The sequence below is a fragment of the Ctenopharyngodon idella genome, chromosome 5, assembly GCF_019924925.1.
Source record: "Ctenopharyngodon idella isolate HZGC_01 chromosome 5, HZGC01, whole genome shotgun sequence".
In the NCBI taxonomy this organism is placed as follows: domain Eukaryota; kingdom Metazoa; phylum Chordata; class Actinopteri; order Cypriniformes; family Xenocyprididae; genus Ctenopharyngodon; species Ctenopharyngodon idella.
In genome coordinates this window covers 38,560,558-38,576,094 of record NC_067224.1, presented here as the reverse complement: position 1 = coordinate 38,576,094, position 15,537 = coordinate 38,560,558, and the positions used below count along the sequence as shown (strand labels likewise).

At 37.8% G+C, this 15,537-nt stretch overlaps 1 long non-coding RNA gene across 1 annotated transcript in view; it reads left to right on the top strand.

Annotated features, from left to right (window-relative positions):
• The window catches only part of LOC127513599 (uncharacterized), a 92,569-nt gene extending 84,107 nt beyond the window's left edge, over positions 1-8,462 (top strand). Inside the window, exon 7 of the long non-coding RNA XR_007930431.1 lies at positions 8,126-8,462. This is a non-coding gene — a long non-coding RNA (uncharacterized LOC127513599). The remainder of the gene's footprint in view (positions 1-8,125) is intronic.
• Positions 8,463-15,537: the final 7,075 nt, after the last annotated feature.

Below are 15,537 nucleotides of genomic sequence, written 5' to 3'. Positions count from 1 at the left end.
GCTCAGCAAATATACACTTAAAGCTTGAAATGAAGTTATTTATATATTGTTCATGTAAACTACAACAATGATAACTGGTCAGAAACGTAATTCTGTGATGTCATGACAACCCTTTGAGTTTTTGGAATGGAAATGGACAATGTTGATATGTTTGGTCTTGGTGGAATAGAACTGCTACGCTGCTGCTGCTGTTACTAACATGACTTACACGACACGCTGCTGTATAATATAGCATACGTGAATTACCCGTAGCAGATTCATACAGGTGGAGCTGGGGAAGGTGGAGGGTTTCTGAAAGCATGCTGCAACTGCTACAGCAAATGCTGACCAGTATTTGAAGGTTGAGCAGCGAGCTCATTGGCTGCTGATACAACAGGAACCAATCAGCTGTGCCCTATAGAGAATGATGTGATTGCAAGCAGATTAAGGACCAATCAGCCTGCGCCATCTAGAGTTTCATGACAGAACTTGTATCCTCTTCCTGTTGTATCCTTTCTGTTGACATAAGAAAATAAAGAAGATGTGACAATGTTTCTGGTAAGTAATGTTTATTTAATGCTCACTTGTTTTTACTATGAATGTTTCAGAGCATTGGAATGAGTTTGTCAATAGGACAGCTAGAGATGTCTGGTGCTCTGGGCACTGCACTTGCCTTAGTTGTAGCTTTATAACTGGCTAAATTAGACAAGTTCCACTCGTTGGATACAGTGAATGAGAGAATAAAAGCAGAGGAAAATAAAAATGATGACTCATTTCCATTGGCATCAACTTCAATCAAAAAGAATGCACAAGATTGTTTTATATGCAATTCAAATGCATAAATCTTAAATTTAGGCCTAAATATAGTTTTGATTGAATTGGAGCTAAACAAAACAGAGTTGGGGAGCTTGAAGTAATTCAACTAATTAAGCTACCCCTTTTAAGAAGTAATACTAACAAAAGTAACTAACCACTTTTCAAGGGAGTAAAATCATGAATATTGACATGATTCTGACATCTGTGATTATTATACAGCTGCTGGTTACAATTAAATAATTGAATTTTCTTTCAGTTTTGGATTTGATGGGGTTAAAGGTTCACTCTTTAATAGGACCCATGGTATTTATTAAATAAATCTACGGTACTTCAAAGTGGTTTCCCATTAGCAAGCTGAGGGGGTTTCAATCCCCAGTTCAAGCCTTGGAGGGGTCTTAAACGGGGAACACAAACAAAGACACACACACACACACACACACACACACACACACACACACACACACACACACACAGACACAGAGAGAGAGAGACAGACAGACAGAGACACCTCTCTGAACAGTAACCTCAATATGACAGTGAGCGGTTTGTTCCCTGCTCAAGCCCTCCAGGACATGCAGATATCATGTGGATCAGATCAGCACCCGATAATTTGAATTTCAGACGCTCTCTTGATATGCTCCAATATTTGACATTGCGACCAGTGGTGCGAATAAACCATTCCATGTGTGAAATTTGAATCTTTTCAGATATGCAGTTATGTCAAGGTGGTTTTATATGGGTGAATTTATCCCTGTTGAAACTTAAAGCCAACAGATTAGATCTATTGTTGATAAGTGTGCTTTATATTACTAAAAAAAAATTACATTAATGCCTCACAATTTGGCCTATGATTGAATTTAATTTTATTTCAGACCTTTAGGACTTTCTTTGTTCTGTGGAACATGAAAGATGTTTTGAGGAATGTTAACTCTGCTCTTTTCCCTGTAGCTACTGAAAGTGATAAAAGCTATGGGCCCACCCACTCAAAAGTTGGCCATTTTCCAGAATATTTTATTTTCTAAATAAACAATAATAATTATAATAAACATTGTATTGCACCATAACTTTTTTTAGTTAAAAGAATTATTAAATGCAAGTTTCTATGGTTAATTGCAGGTGGTTTCCTAGTTTTCTCATTCCCAGAGGAGAGTCTGCTGGCAAAAAGATAATGTGACAGAGCTCGTAATAAAACAAGAATCAACATTGACTTGGCTTTTCGGAGATGATGAGAACTAAGGGATTTGAAAAGTTGTAAAGGTGATGCAGAGATGGCATTTTTTAATTACTCAGCAGGTGAGTAAGGTATTTTATTGAACAGATAAATTGCTATATGTAGCTCTTTAACAGAATTCCTTGTAAAGCATTATCTATTGTGAAGGGTTGTTTCATTATGGTTGTTGTCAGTGGGACTCATTTTCAGCCCTGGAGTTTCATGCCTTAGACCGGCCCACTTTAATTCCCAACTGACTATATTAAAATAATGTAATTAAAACCTCAGTATATAAGTCTGCAATAGTGCACTGTTCTCTACAGCCTTGTAATTAATAGTATTTTTCAAAAATATCATCATTTCATTCAGTGCAAATACAGTAGCCTAAGTGTTGCTTCACAGTGAAGATTTATTAGAACAGTTAATAACAGTATTCTTTACAACACAATGTAATGTTTCATTGATTTTATAATGTGAACCATTGATTAATTCTGTAGCCATCTAGATGTTATGTTATGTATGATAGATATGTTATTTAAATTTTTTTTTTTTTAAAGTGTTTGCTTTCCAGTAGATGGTAGCAGTCGTCCACTAAACCCAGGCACATTTTTCATGTCTATCACTATGAATGAAATTGCGAAATGTAGATCTTTTTTAAAGTGGCTTTTCCATAAAAATGTTGCTATTTTATATGTATATACTTATTTATTTGCCTAAATTTGTAATTGTATATAACAAAAAATACCGCCCCAAAACTGCACAACTTTACAGTAAAAATATTAAAGTGAGTGATATCACGTTTGTTTAAAAAAGTTACATTATGTTACAAAATCACATTTTACTGTCTGGTTATGTAAGCTAGTTGGACAGAAAAATGAATTGTTGCACAATGTGTAGCATATTAGCAAGCAACATAGCATAACATAAGTGATAGGCCCTATATTTTATTATTTGCCTACTATTATTACGATATGAGGAATAGCTGCATACATGCCTTTATCTTTTGCATGTTTCCCCTCTGCCTTTTTATTCATTTAGGCTACCTAAATCGGCCTTCGATGGCTTAAGACCATTTTTCTTACCATAATTTAGTGCTGATTTAGAACTTGTCCCGCTCCCCGGCCGCTCTCCCTACAGACGTCACCTCATCCGCTGGAATTTATTTTCAAGGAAGTATTATGTCTAATAATGGGAAAAGCTACAGTAATGTCTCGAGCTAGTCAGCTTGAGATTCTTTCCATTTATACTGATTATACATTATATTGCCAAAAGTTTTGGGATGGCTGCCTTTACGTGCGTATGAACTTTAATGACATCCCATTCTTAATCTGTAGGGTTTAATATGGAGTTGGCCCACCCTTTGCAGCTATAACAGCTTCAACTCTTCTGGGAAGGCTTTCCACAAGGTTTAAGAGTGTGTTTATGGGAATTTTTGATCATTCTTCAAGAAGCGCATTTGTGAGGTCAGGCAGTGATGTTAGCGAGAAGGCCTGGCTCGCAGTCTCCGCTCTAATTCATCCCAAAGGTGTTCTGTCGGGTTTAGGTCAGGACTCTGTGCAGGTCAGTCACACCAAACTCGCTCCTCCATGTCTTTATGGACCTTGCTTTGTGCACTGGTGCGCAGTCATGTTGGAACAGGAAGGGGCCATCCCCAAACTGTTCCCACAAAGTTGGGAGCATAAAATTGTCCAAAATGTCTTGGTATGCTGAAGCATTAAGAGTTCCTTTCACTGGAACTAAGGGGCCAAGCCCAACCCCTGAAAAACAACCCCACAGCATAATCCCCCCTCCACCAAACTTTACACTTGGCACAATGCAGTCAGGCAAGTACCGTTCTCCTGGCAACCGCAAAACCCAGACTTGTCCATCGGATTGCCAGACAGAGAAGCGTGATTCGTCACTCCAGAAAACACGTCTCCACTGCTCTAGAGTCCAGTGGTGCCGTGCTTTACACCACTGCATCCGACGCTTTGCATCGCACTTGGTGATGTAAGGCTTGGATGCAGCTGCTCGGCCATGGAAACCCATTCCATGAAGCTCTCTACGCACTGTTCTTGAACTAATCTGAAGGCCACACGAAGTTTGGAGGTCTGTAGCTATTGACGCAGAAAGTTGCCGACTTCTGCGCACTGTGCGCCTCAGCATGCGCCGACCCCGCTCTGATTTTACGTGGCCTACCACTTTGTGGCTGAGTTGCTGTGGTTCCAAATTGCTTCCACTTTGTTATGATACCACTAACAGTTGACCGTGGAATATTTAGTAGTGAAGAAATTTTACGAATGGACTTATCACGGTACCACGCTTGAATTCACTGAGCTCCTGAGAGCGACCCATTCTTTCACAAAAAAGCAGTCTGCACCTAGGTGCTTGATTTTATACACCTGTGGCCATGGAAGTGATTGGAACACCTGAATTCAATGATTTGGAGGGGTATCCCAATACTTTTGTCAATATAGTGTATCTCTTAAGCCTAGTAGTGAATGTTTTATGAGCAGTAGGATAATCATATTAATCCGCACAGTAACAGAGCTGAAGCATAACCAAAACAATGTTCTTCTGCAAAATGCATGCAGTTTTGTTTTTTAACTGCTATAGAGGGCCAGAAGTTACATTGTGTATGTTTAAATAGCCTAAATTGGATATCCCAATTGTACTGCCGTACAAGAAACCAAATCTAGCAGTTAATCCAGGCCATTCCTTTGAACGTAAATGGACATAGGCACTTGATTGTGATTAAATAATTTCTGTGCTTAACAAGAAGCCTGGTCATCTCAGACTAATATTGCAGGAGGACATGTAAGGTAAGTACAAACATTTAACGTTTAAGGTTAAAAAGTATAAACATTAATTTGTATAATGTTTATACTGTCATTATACTTGGTAGAAAATGGTAAATGCCATTTGATTGTTTGTCATAGCTGTTTATAGGTTTTGTTATATGCTGTTTTGAAACTTTGAACTTGAAACTGTGCTGTGTTATATTTTTTGTTGGTAATTTGGCGTGCAATTTTCATACTCTTCGCTTGCCTACCCTGTTTTATGAAGGCCCACCCCCTTGAACATTTCTGGCCTCGCCCCTGGAGCTTCAAATATGACAAAAAAAGCATCATAAAAGAGATTAATGTGCTACATTTCTAATATATTTCAATAGGTTTGTGTCATGAACAGACTGAAATTCAGACTGTGATGAAAAGACTGAAAGTTGCTGATCATGTGTTATTCCACCTCATCAAACTTTGGATATTTTCAGAACTAATGTCGTTGTCACATATTTCCCATTCTGTGTCTTGCTTTGGATTTTTATGTTGTAGTTCTAGTTCATTAGTTTCCTATTTGCTGTCCATAGTCTTGCAGTCTGTTTATGGGCTGTCCGAAAGCTTAGGCAGTTTACTTGTTGCCTCGCTGTCCTATCAGGCAATGGCTTAGCAGGCAGTGTTTGCGCATGAATGTACCTCACAATTTCGGACAGACTTCTGAGGCAGCATAAAGTTTTGATGATCTACAACAAAATAGAGAGAGCTATGGTGTCAACTAAGCGAATATTCAGTCACTACAATAGTAATTTCTTGATAGAAATGACATCAAAAGTGGAAAAAAGTTGGTCAAAAACATACATTTACACACAAACTGTGCTCAATTAATGAACAGACAGGATTGTGGGATATCATAGGTAGCATAGAATATATCCTGCGGAGGCAGTATTTATCAGCTTTCGGGCACAGCCATAGTTTCTTGTTGATCAGTTCACTGATTATGTTCAGGTGTGTCTTGTTTCCGTATTATTCCTTGTATAAAAAGCCCTTGTTTTTCCTTTGTGCTTTGTTATGTCTTGGTTGACTTCTCTGGCGATTAGTTGGGTGTTCCAGTTCTTCTTTGCTTTGTGTTTTTTCTTTCTTCTGGTACTCCTGTGGTTTTGTGTTCCTTTATTTATTGTTGTTAAACCATTTATCTGCATTTGGATCCAGTCACCCCTCATCGTTTACACTCGTATGTCAATATAACATTTGAGATCTACTCTGGAGGGAAAGATTTTCAGCCAAAAGCAACTTGAAATTTCATTGCGTTCCTCACACAAAGCTTATCATACGATGTAGGAAGGCTTGAAATACATCACATACCAGCCTGTAGACATACAGTATTTTAACCTTGCACCTCCTTATGATTATAGATGGAATGCACTTTAAGTGTCTTTTGACACAAATTTTTCTATATTATCAAATCTTTCATGCACACCATTTTTCATAGTCAAAGGCTTATGTATTACAGCACCACATAAAATCCCTGAGCACTGGCTATGAATCCCTCTGGTGCACATGGCCTTTTGTCTTCAAGAGGACCAACTCTCTAGAGAAATAGATATCCATATATAAATTCTAAGAATTATTAATGTAGTATCTGTATCTTACAATGGGACCATAGATTAAAATAGAATTTTTTTTCACAACAATTAAGGAAAAAGGTGAAATTATTTTTTATTAGGTATTTAATATTTTATTTTTATTAAATATCCAATAAAACATTTATTTAGATAACTTACATCTATTAAAAATCTTATTTCTACTCATTGTAAATCTATGAAGCAGAGAGAGGACCGGCTGTTAATGGCTGTATTTATGTGGCTTACAAAGCTTAGATATTGTAAGTGGTACTGAAGCCCTGCAGAAGGCAAGAAGGTCTCTCTCTCTCTCTCTTTCTCTGTTTCTCCTCAACCCGCTTGGCTCCAATACTCCTCCAACGCTCATGGGAGATGCTGACATTTAACAGCACAAGTTAGTGCGTCTTCATATGTTCTTGGTGTTGTTTGTGGTTCTTGTGGTGTTCTGTGGAAGCTTAATACAGATATTAATAGATCAGAAACTGATGGGGTCACATCACAAGGAATGAAAATTTATACTATAACTTTAAGAACACAAAACTTCCTTCCCAGTGAGAAAAAAGACCATTAAAAAACAAATGAAGACTTCAGATGCAAAACCCTCTAAGTGCCATCTGAAATTTTCTTCTAAAATGAGCATTTTTATCAAGCTCGTATGTTTATGTTCAGTTATTTCACTTTAATGGCAATGAAAATGACCTATTAATTGCCATAAAAGTGAAATTACTGAACCTAAACATACGAGCTTGATAAAAATTTCAGATGGCACTTAGAGGCTTTTGCATCAAGTCTTCAAATCTAACCCTACTTCTTTTCTCATGTTCAGTGTCACATGATCTTTCAGAAATCATTCTAATATGCTGATTTGCTGCTCAAGAAACATTTCTGATTATTATCAATGTTGAAAACAGTTGTGCTGCTTAATATTTTTTTGGAAACTGATAAAAAAAAAATCAGGATGCTTTGAGGAATAGAAAGTTCAAAAGAACAAAATATATTTGAAAACTTTTGTAACATTATATGTCCTCACTGTTTTAATCACTGTCTCAATTTAATTTGTCATTGCTGGTTAAAAGTATTAATTTCTTTAAGATCACTGAGTCCGTTCAAACACTGAATGCTTTTATTCACATATAAACATTCATCAACTCACACATCGGTTGTGGTAAATGGAAGCTCAAGCATGTTTGCTTGATGTGCGAGAAACAATGAGGTTCATTCTCGTATGTTACGCAGCACGTTTGAGCGTCTGCAAGAACCAATCAGGTTTGTTTTTGCACGTCAAGCAAGTACAGTTGAGCTTCTGTTTATGTTCACTGATCAATGTTTATATGTGAGTAAAAGCCTAAATTCGATCTGTTCATTATATAAAGCAATCAAGTCTCTTCAGAAAATTTGTACTAAACTGCTCAATTCATGGATTAGTTTTACAATCTCTTTATGAACTTTTTGAAGCTGTCAAAGTGGTAGTTGCAAAGCTATCAATAGAGAGTATAGAACTGGCTCAGATTTTATTAAAAATATCTTCATTTGTGTTCCGAAGATGAACGAAAGTCTTACGGGTTTGGAATGAGTAAATGATGACAGAATATGAATTTTAGTGTGAATGATTATTTTAGAATATTTAACACAATGCATGTATAAACAAACCAAAAATATAAGAATAAATATTATACAATGATTTGCACAATATGCACAGTGTTCACAAAAGTCTCTTATCTCCTCTCTGCTGATTTTTTTTGCAGATTTGCTCAGAAGAGAAACGAAGCATATGACGGCAAGAGAGAAATCTTTCCCTACAATGCATTGCCCGGAACTATCTACACTAACAATGACACAGCATCTATTGACTTTTTTTATCTCAAGGCCAGAGAGTTCTGACATATGTCTGCAATTTTGTTTTCGTAAGTAATTTTCCAACCAGTGTTGCCCAGAGGTCTGCAAGGTGACCTCATTTTCTGAAGAGAAAAATTCTCCACATCTGAGGCAGCGCGTTTTGCCTTTCCTCCACTCGATGTGGTGTTGTAGTCCTAGAACACAGCTGTTGTAAATTTGAAATAAAAATATTTTCTTATGATGTTTCCACTCGTGCCTCTTTGTTGTTGGCCTTCTGCAGATGTCTTCAAAAAAAAAAAAGAAAAGGAAAAAAAAAAGCCTTTGACCAAAGCTTTCCCTTTATGCAAAACCATGCAATCAAGGTGTGTCTCTATTGATACCGCAATAAAATGAAGTGCATCCGGCGAACATGAGCGAAAGGTTCACGTGCGCTGTGATTGAGAATAAAATGGTTGTTGTGGTTTTCTAGTGTCAGTGGGTCATATTATTCAAATTGTTGAAATGAATGTAAAAGAAGAGCTGGAGTCGTGTTTCATTCCCATTGAATGAAACAAGAGAAATATAAAAATCAATTAAATAAATGAAATCCCAAAAGCATGTTGTGAAGGAATAGGCAGTGGTTTAGTCCTTTGGGAGATCATTATGGGCTCGAACAAAGGAACCAGGGCAAAGGTTCCCTGCAGACTACTAAAAGCTCTAGGGGGAAAAATACAACTTATAATAATAGCTAATAGTACTAAAAAAACAGTGGGATTTCTGAACATCACAGCATCTGCCAATCACTAATACAGACAGTGAGATGAAGCAAACTGTTTCTAAGGATTAGGATAATGTTGTTGTTTTTTTCTTTCTTTCTTTCTTTCTTTCCAAGAAGTGGATTTCTAGTACCGGGAAATTCATTATCTTCTTTTGCTAATTTTTTTTAAAGCCCTGGGATGAGCTCCCACAGCACTTTTGTACATGGCATGTGTCTTTTAAATGGTGAAGCACGTTTCGTTCAGAATTGATCAGGATTCACATGCCACTGAAAGTTCTGAGATCTTTAAAGGGTGTAGCTGGGTCAAAAGCAGAGTATAAAGTTGGCTGGTTAGCATGAGTAGTTATCTTGCTGGAAGATGTTGTAAACAGCCAACACCCTAACCTCACTGAAAGATAACTGGCAGATGTTGGTTCATTAACCACTCTGGGGTGCGTTTCCCGTTCAACGACATAACTCACTGCTTAACTGCCATTGTACGATGCATCGTTGTAACCAGGGCTTGACATTAAATTTTTTGGCAGGTTAATGTCAAGCCCTGGATGTAACATCTTAACATCTTCTGCAGAAGAGTGACAAAAGCAGCAGTTTATTTCAACATCTGATTTATGTCTCATTAGAAACTAATAAGTTGGGTAAAACAACGAACCAGCTCATCAGCTCATTTGTTCGTGGTTCAGACCACACTCTTCCCGCTGTATGTTTTTTTTGATTCACTAAAAAGAACCAGTGTAACCAGTCCTACTCGACCTGCTCCAAGCAGGATTCAAACCAGGGTCTCCGGCATGGGAGGTGGGCATGCTAACAAGGATGCTAAAGACCACAGCCTCTAACGTCAGTCGCTAGCACGCCTCGAGGCCAGGGGAATGAGGTTTACACACACAGCTCTTCCTGGCCTACATTACACTCACCCCCCTAAACCTCACTCCCATCTGGGTCATGGCACCAAATGTAACTGGTCCTACTCAACCCATTCCGAGCAGGATTCGAACCAGGGTCTCTGGCATGTGAGGCGGGTACGCTAACAAGGACGCTAAAGACTGCAGCTGGTAGCATCAGCCCTTACTGGCTTACACTAGCTCATTTATGAGTCATTCGTTTGTGAATCCACCTGCACTAGTAATGCTGTATGTTTTTTATTCACTAAAAAAAAAGTCTTATAAGAGTCATTTGTTTTTGATTCGGACACACTGTTCATGTTGTATGTTGTTTGTGTGCAGCCCACGCAGAGGACTCGACAGAAAGACGTTCTTGCTGTTATTTTGTGGTCCATGACCATTTTTATTGAATCGCATTCAATACAGACTGAAAACTTACATTTACAACTCGGGTTTAATATGATTTCTTTTGCCCTGATGTACTTCTGAGGAGGCATACAGCATGCACCGTCATTGAGATCAATAGATGCTTTTCCACTGTCGGGCCAGTGCGAGCCAGGGCTTTCAGTGGGCCAGGCTAGGTTAATAGCTTTGGACCTGTAGCATCGAGCCCAAAATCACGCTGCATTTCCACCATCGGGCCAGAAGCTCCGCAGCGCTTCACTAAAACCCACCCGTAACACGCTCCTCTCTGGAACAACGTTTACTTAAAGATTTAAAAACCCAAGCATCGATGTTTTACCACAGTTTTACAATAATAAGTGATAAATTGATCATAACGAATTAATTAAAATAAAGTGGTATTTACCGTTATTTCGCAAAGGAAAGAGGTTATTCAGTCTTATTCAGTCGCGTCTGTTTCTGTTTATTTGTAGTCACTGGACAGTATGTTTACATCACATTTAGAAAGATAATTTCTACAAATTTTCCACTAAAAATACGACCTGAGGAGCTTTAGCGCTCTCCAGTGACAGTCCCAACAGTTATATTTTCAGTCTGAGAAACAAAGGAAGCTCCCAAAAAAACAGAGTTGCTTTGTTTTATGATATATGCGGAGCTAAATATATATATATATATAAGACAGTCCGGTAAGAGACCAGACATACTGACTGATAAAATAAATACACAATTGTGATAGCCTACATATATGATTTGTCTGATTTCTTCAAACGGTTGTATTTACCATGTTTACTATGGTATAGCATGCATAGTCTTTTGCATCGCATATAAATATTTCTGCCTTATACGGTGATCAGAATCCACATCGGATCGCATACAGAAGTTATTTAAAACACTCGTTGCTGTCTGAAAGTGAGTTTTGAGCTAAAACGATTTTAAGTCTTTAATGCTGATGTTAGCTGGTAACCTATATGAAATCATCCGCGGCGCTGCCGTCTCCAGACTTGGATAAACTCCGCCTTTGTTCGTAACCACTCCCTCAAGCCCGAGCTGGCCCACTTTGGAACAAGGTATTAGGCAGGCCAAAAAACCCTGGCCGTTGGCCCCGAGGAAGCCCCGACAAGGCACGATCAAGCGCTGGAAGTGACAGTGGAAACACGATTGACCCTGGCACGCACTAGCACCCCCCCTTTAGGCCCGACAGTGGAAACGCGGCTAATGGGAACATTGGCTGTTGACAATGAACATTAGTTGTACCTAACTTTGCCCATTATTATTTATTATTATTATTTTGCAATAAATAATTAAAAAATTTTAAATTTTAAAGAGGAAATTTTGAATGTGCATGCTTTAAATCTTTGTTTTATTTAAATAACAAACAAACAAACAAACAAACAAACAAATAAACAAACAAATAAGTATAATAGTGTTTCAATAAAATCTTAAAATAAATGTCACTGTGCATGCTTTTTAAATACACATTTCCCCCCTTTCAACTTCGTTATTATAGTAACAGGTCAAACAAATTGATGGTATGGTAATGACAGAAATAACCAAACACTATAAAATATGACTTTTTATGCATTAGGTCTCTAAGAAAGAACATTCTGACAGCTTCTTTTAGATGACGAATTTTTTTCCCCCTTGAAATTGGCCCTGTGTAAATTTATTCTATTCTTTTGGCTTTGGGGTATTTTGTTAATTGAGAAAACGAGTCTGTTGCTTCGTGCTTCATTAAGGGAACTTCTTATTCTAATTCGTCTTATCTCAGTGCCTAGATCCAGCTCCTAATCAGTGCTATAGGACTCGTATACTGGTTTAATCCCCTCCAGATGATCAAGTTAATTAGAGAGGCCAGTTCTAATCACCAGCTCATTACAGATATTAATTGCCACTGTACAGACCAGGACAAGTAAATTATGGTTGCTTAATTATCGATGGCCTGAAATGAGACAAGAACTGTACAGCATCAGCTGATCATCTTTAAGGGTCAAAAAACCCTAAACTATATTTTCTGAGATTTTATTTGTGCACTGTTTTCAACTTCCGGGTTTCAATTTGTCTTTGTGTCAACGTCACAGGATGTGACGTTTTCCAAAGGAAAGTCTGTTCACTCATCTGCCATACTTGCAAAGCCTCCTTTACCAACTGACGGTCATTGTCTCAGTCATGGTCTGATATGTCACTCCATATCTTTTTGTAACAAATTGGTTTTCCACGCAGACGTGCGTCATCACAAGTTGGCTTGCTCATTGTTGCACTTGTTGTGTTCACAGCCACCTGTTGCTTTTCACAAGTCAGGAGCTGGACCAGAAATATAAGTGCCTAATTAGAAATAAGCATGATGCACTTTCTGCGACATTCAAGCTCAAATCAAAAATGAAATAAAATTTAGTTGCGTTAGAATCACTTGCCAGTTAGATTAAAGTGTGCGCTTCTAATTCAAATGTGCCTTTATTTGTGTCTTTGTATTTGTTTCTTGTATCTCATGTTTCTTTTAGCAAGATTTTCATCACTGTACTTTAGCTCGCATCTCCTTAAAATGCACATGCATAATGCAGCCAGTCTGGGCAGCCTATTTGTGTTTCATTTGCTCTGTTGCTGTTTGCCCATTCTTTTCAGTATTATTTTCTCATGCCTTATTTGTCGTCATTGCCTTTTTATTTGTATGTAAAGTGGGGCTGTATATTCCCTTCACACTTCTCTCCCGGTCACCCCTGATGTACAAATAAAAAACGAAAACTGCAAAATTGATGAGGATGCTGCCCAACTGTTGAGAGGACAATGTATCTGCATTCTAATGTGATTTAATCACTGGAATGACTTGACCTGAATGAGCTTTTCATTATAGAAGTAACTTGTATAGAGTAAACTGTATCTATATATTAATTGGAACATTTTTAGAAAAATTAGACATCTACATCTAGAATTTTAAACTCATTCTGAATCTCATTCTGAATCTCTGCATCAAAGCTGTTGTTCTTTACTGCTTCACTATATGACCTATAAAGAAATTCTACTGTAAACTGCTGTGTGACATAGCAAACATACTTACATTTTGGTCTGTTCCTCATAGCTATCAGAAGACTTAGAATACAGTGCATGTATCATATCGCTTTTATGATTTCATTTGCTTTATTTGGAGCATTCCGGCGGAAAATGATGTCATGGTAACAACACTGTACTACAACAACTCTTCCTCTTCTCTAAAGGGGGTGGCACACCGGACGCGAAGCTCAGCACCGCGCCACGTCTTTAAAATTCGAACACATTGTGTCGATTCAAAATTGAGCTTGCGCATATATAATGTGTGCGTCAGGTGTGCGATACCTGTGCCCAACATGGCCTCGCCCCCTTTGTTCTGAGTTCCCGGGGGCAGGGTTTATGTAAATTTTGGGGTTTGTGATGTCAACAACTTGCGAAGAAGCTCATTGTAGTCCCTACCAGCCGTTTGTTGTAGTCCTTAAAAAGCGATTTCTGTAAAAGAAAATATCTCCCTTTGCATTGAACTTTGAGCAACTTTACAGATGATGTTTATGCTCAAAAAGCAACATTACACACTAACTAAAGTTAAAAAAGTGAAATCATAATGAAGGACCCCTTTAACAAATACAACTTTTAAATATTGAAATGAACTGAATAATATTAATGCTGTAAAATTTTTGTTCATTGTTAGTTCATGTCAACTAATGTTAACAAATGAAATATTTTGTAAAGTGTAACCATATTAATATATGTCTGTGTTTGATTTTAATGACATGTTTATTTACTTTTGACTGAGCAATTTCTGTATTACGTCAGTTATGTCCAATGTAAAATCTGGGTTATAATTAAAATTTCTAGATGGATTTTGAGTTTGTCACAGTGCATTCTGGGATTAATTGGAGTGCATCTATGATGCATGGATATGATGTCTGCATAGGCAGCACACTGTTTGGAACTGAGCCATCATCTCACTGCCTCTCTCACTCTCTTTCATTAACCTAATATATTCAAAGTGAATGGTAAAAAAGAGAGTTGCCTGAGACAGACTGTGGCCTTGATGTGCCTAAATTCAGACAGTGTGACCTGGATCTCCATTCAGCCCAGATTCTCATCATTTATATTCCTGTGTGAGCACCGCTGCGCTGCTTTAAACATCAGGGGTCTAACACTGACTACTGGAGTTTTAATACAGCACGGAACAGAGGGCGCTGGATCCGTTAATGAAGGGTCCTTTATCAAAGACGTGGTACCACTGGTTATCTTGTAATTGGGAGGCGAACAGTGACCTGATTTATGAAGCATGTCACTTGAATATAAATTCATTGTGCCATGTTAGCTTAAACTGTGGACTTGTAATTATTTTGGGGGCCTTTTTCCATTTTATTAGAGGCAAACTTACTCTAGGAAGTCAGGGAAATTTCCTAACATCACCTCACATCACCTTTTGCCCTTGTTTCTCTTCCAGCCTGTGCTTTACAAATTATTCATAGAGTGAATTTCAACCTTTCGATTGTTCCACTAAATGGATGCATTTGTTCCCTTTTCCCACCTTTAAGCCTCTCTGGTGTTTGAAAACAGGACAGACTGCAGACGTCGAGAAGGAACGCAGAGGAACACGAGCCTCCAAAGAAAGCTCAAGAGTAATGTAACCAAACAATTGCATTACTGCTTATTAGGATTTTTACTTATGCAACACTGCTTTTTTGTAGGACACTGAAGAAATGCATTATGTAAACTGATGGTCTTCACCTCAGACTGTTTGTTTGTCTGCTAAGGTGTCAAAATGGAGAGAACATTTGTAGGGGTCTGACTGACTATTGCAGCATGTGCAAAATGTGCATGACCAGTGTGTTTGACTTGTATGACCTGCACTTGTGTTTATGGTATGTAGAGTATTCATAGATGAAATATGCAGGGCATTCCTGTGGACTCTTGGTTAGGCTTTGGTTCTCTCACTGGTATGGTCTGGATTTGATTCCTGGCGAGGGAATTTATAATATTAAATTTCCCCTCTGGGGTCATTAACGTGTCTGTCTATATCAAACAATAACCTACTGGATTTCCTCATATCACTTCTGGAAATTGAGCTTCACTTATCTAATGTACACTGAGGCTACAAGTGGTTAATTATCTTTCATCATCACGTTTCATATTAAATTAGCTTATTAAATAAGTGATGGTGATTCATACCATGATGAGTCAATATAACACCATCTCAGGGGTTTCTATAGGTGAATTTCATGAAAACATGTCAAGAATATGTCCAGAATAATAATAAATGAATTCAAATAAATAAATTTCA